Genomic DNA, 4,240 nt, shown 5'->3' with positions numbered 1-4,240 from the left:
GAAAAAGATAAGTAACCCTACAAGTACAGTTAAAACAACACTAACCAGAGTAAAGACCAGAGCTGTGGCCTCTCAGAATATTCTAAATAAGCCTAGTCATGAGCGTCATTAGCCTTTTTATAACTTTGTTTATCAGCACAATATTAATCATAGACAAGCTGGGCAACAGATAATCTGTTTCCTCAATAATACAGCTACACTGTGCACATTTTGCCTGAAGAAGGCTGTGCAGAATCATGTATGTGCCGAGTTTGACATTAGTGGGATGTTTTCACATTCGTCTGCTGAAAGTGGAAAGTTTCTCCGTGCTCGTTGGAAATCAGATTTTAAGGGGCGCGGCCTACGAGCATGACTTGTGATATCACAAGTAGTTTGAAAGTCTTTAAAAACCCTCTAGAAACTTTACAAATGAAGAAAATTTGCATATTCATAGACTAAGGAATTGTTTTTAATGAGGTAGAAGGAGTTGATATCAGACGCACTTTATTGTTCCAAGCAGACTATTTGTATATATGTCTTAATACATGTCTGCAAGGCCTTTGGACAGAGGAGTGTTGGTGTGCACTGCCTGCAAATTGAGCAAAGATTTTGACAGCTTTTCTTCATACTCAGCGTGAACACAATACTGACATTTAAATGCAGTTGTTGAGCCACTCACCTTTTTAGAGGCGTAGTTCACCTGAGAAATGTCACTGAAATGTCAACCCGGAGAGGTTTTTGGCTCACTGACAGGGTGGATATCATTAATTAAGACTGCTGGCTGCTGATTGTTGGTTTACGCTGCTTTGTGGTTCACCTGCTTATAACCTTGTGTGTTACGAAATGGTTTCAGTGTTATAATTGAGGTGTCTTTGACACAGCTCATATTTCCTGGGTGCAGTAAACAAAAGATCGTATACCCCAGACCACTCTATATAGAAAATGTCTTGGTGAGCCCCTAATTTAAATATTTAAAAACATGACTTGTGATCGGCGTTTGTCTTTATTGTTTTATCATGCTATTGAAAAAGTTATAATCAGTGCTGAAAGTTTGTTTTTTCAGCACTGTTTGTGTTGTTTATTGTTGTCAGTGTAGGCACACTCTGTTATCTGGTTTCACAAATGAAACATTGGTGATTCTGGATAACCGCTCTCACAAAGGTGGTTATCAGCTGATGATTAATCCAGTTTATGAGTACCTACACATGAAAGAGTTCGGGTTTATAACGCACACACACACCCAGTCACATGCAGCAGCATCAGATCAAACACAGGATATTTATTACATATTGAAGATATTAATTCCTGCAGGAAAATCGGGCAGTGCTGTTTTATTGACTAGAAAAGGTGATTAAAATAGTAGAAAATAAGTTATATGCATTAGCAAATTGTAGTGCATGTATTTGTCAGTGTGAAGATTTATTGTTATTATTTCATTTAAAAGGCTGACGGTGCAGTTTGTCAGGGCACAGTGGGAAAACCTTTTATTTATTGGATACTGTTATGCCATCAAGTGACTCGTGTGCACCTGAGCTGGTCAACACAGTTAATAATCAACAATATGCAGTAAATTTTAATTATTTAAACACTTGGTGGATTCATTTTTAAATCTTCAATCACAACACCTTTCCATAAAAAGGAATAAATGTCAATCTGATATAATAAAAAGAAAAACTATGTTGTAGTTTGTGAACACATCTTTTCGTGTTCTTTAACACACGTCTGGTGTTTTTGTGATTGTGTAGGAAGGGTAACATTTTTACCTCACAGTTGATGCCCGAGGAGGTGGACATCTTACATGTTTTGATAACCCTGAACAAAAATGTCTCCTCGCAGGTTTGGTCGGCGCTGTTGGTTACCATAAAAATGGAGCTGGGACAAAAATGCCAGGTTTAACCCCTAAGTCGGTTAGTTAACCCAGTAATCCTGCTTTGTGAGACAGGCTCATGGACTTTACAGGATGTGGCTGCAGAAATAAGCACCAAGATCTGGAGAAAGGATGTGCTGTTAAAAGCCAGAGGAAGTCAGACATTTAATCGGTTTCTCTGCTGGACAAGCCTGAGCATCAGTATGCGTGTTTATGACTTGTTTTTTAATCTAATGTGTTTTCCTACTAAACCAGATAGATTTGATTTTATCTTAGTGTCTCTTTTACTTTTAGGTTTAACAGCCTTTTGGCTCTGCTTAGCCTTTTATGGAAGTATCCACTCAGCGGGGGTTCATGAGATTGTTTGATCCTCGAATTGCATTATGCCAAAAATAAACCTAAATCTTCACTTGAAGCACATCTGTCCCCAAGGACCTGTGGACGCCGTTCATTGAACAGTATGGATGGATGTATTGTGGTCTTCACAGGCCTGTACACAAAGTCTAGAAACTTCTGGAGTTGAGACGAAGTGAAAAGGCTGCTTGTTCCACTGACTTGCACACGTGATTTTGCTGAATCTTAATTTCAGCTGTGATTTCTTCAGAGCGAGTATTGAGTCACAGTATTTGTACTCCACACGGCCCCACAGAGTGTCTTTTGTACAGTTATTACTCTGCAGCCCTGTAGCGTGAATGTAGCTGTGGGATCCAGTCGGGATGCTGCTCAATAGAAATGCTTCACTAACAGTGGTGTGACTCCATGTCTTGGAGGCTTTTTTGTTTTTCGTCACGCCTGTCTGATTCACAGCATCTGACAGGGAATGATCAGCTTTAAGATTAGCACGCAGAGGTGCGTCATGTCAACGAGGGCACAGCTGTGGTTGTGTTTTTATTGTTTGCGCAAATAAATTCTTGGTACCATCTTCACGAATGTCTGATAGTCGACCGAATACCTGGTGACCAGGAACAGATGGAGAGAGACACGAGATGTACCTCATCTTCAGTTCACATGTGGTTTTAATTGCCTTGTCTTTGTGTGTGTTTTTTTTTAAAGAGGTTTGTGCTTTTAAGCATAGGATTATGTCTGTGCATGTGGTGTGAGCCTAGATTACCTTGTTTGGGTGTGTGGGTATTAGCTTATCCGTGTGTAAACTTAGCATTTCTCTGTGTGTATCTGTAGTGAGTGGGTTTGTTTTCGCGTGCGCCTCAATTTTTGTGTCATTTGAAATTAGCCGAGCGCCGGGCTGCACTGGCTGTGTGGTTGGCGTCAGGTCCATCTTCTCACGCAATGGTTTTGCTGTTTCCTACTGAGGCTCTGAGGACCTCAAACGGCATTGTGTACCTGACGTGAAGTAGCCCCCCCCTCGTAACATAACTAGTGGTTTAATTTTTATGCATCGCAGTTTCACAGTATGACTCACAAACAACTGGTTCTCACACAATGAAGGACGCTTCACCTTGAGAAATGCGGCGCCGTGCTCTTATTTTCGGCAATACACACCCTCATCACACGACAACTGGTTTTGATGTGGCATTACCTGATTTAAATTCAATTGCACTGAAAGGAAATACCCTTTAAAAAAAACGCAGAAACATAATTCCTCTGGTAGATAATCACACAGGTCATTTAGTAGGCATGTGTTATGCAACCGTTGTTTTTAGTGTGGTATTTCCTCCTCCGCATGTGATTGGCCCAGCCCAAAGAGGGGAGTTCAGTTTGTGGGTCAGATGTAATGACTTTGCCATATAGTCGGCTACTGACTTTAGCCTGTGCCCTATTGTGTTCCTCTGGGCTCTTTGACCAAACAAGAAATGTTGGATAATAAATAATAATGATAAAAAGAAGCAGCAATGGACCATATTATCTATAAAATAATACTGTAGGTTACTGGAATCTCTTCTGAGTTGATTGTGTGTGAAGGAGGGACGCTGGTTGTAGGAGTAATAAAACTCACTGAATAGAGCTGTTCTCACATCACACGTTCGGACAAAGCAGTGTTGTTTAGTTTCAGCATCTAGCGTTCTCTTTATGTGCATGTTTGTGAGTAATGTGTGGTTCAGGTTTTTCACACAAATGAGGTCATTCATTCAGCCTTTCACTGAAGTTATTTCAATGGAGATGGATTTGTGACGTTTGTTCAGTTTTTGTATTTATTAACCTTGTAACCATTCATTCTGTGTCATATTCGGGCAGATACTGCTGAATATTAACCAGAGCTGAAACTACGAGTTAATCGAACATTAATGAGCAACTCCTTTTATAATCGATCAAAGTACATTTTCAAGCATAATGCTAAACTTTACGAAGTTTTCGCTTCTTAAATGTGAAGATTTACTGCTTTTCTTTGTCTTATGTAATCGTAAACTGAATATCTTTGGGTTTGGGACAAAACAA

At 39.9% G+C, this 4,240-nt stretch overlaps 1 protein-coding gene across 1 annotated transcript in view; it reads left to right on the top strand.

Moving 5' to 3' along the window:
* Nucleotides 1-4,240, top strand: part of nr3c1 (nuclear receptor subfamily 3, group C, member 1 (glucocorticoid receptor)) — a 17,287-nt gene that overhangs the window by 2,260 nt on the left and 10,787 nt on the right.

Source organism: Morone saxatilis, unplaced genomic scaffold (genome assembly GCF_004916995.1).
Source record: "Morone saxatilis isolate NCDOM2014 unplaced genomic scaffold, NCSU_SB_2.0 Contig22, whole genome shotgun sequence".
Lineage (NCBI taxonomy): Eukaryota > Metazoa > Chordata > Actinopteri > Moronidae > Morone > Morone saxatilis.
The sequence above is the reverse complement of the archived record's forward strand: the minus strand, read 5'-3'. Positions and strand labels throughout refer to the sequence as shown.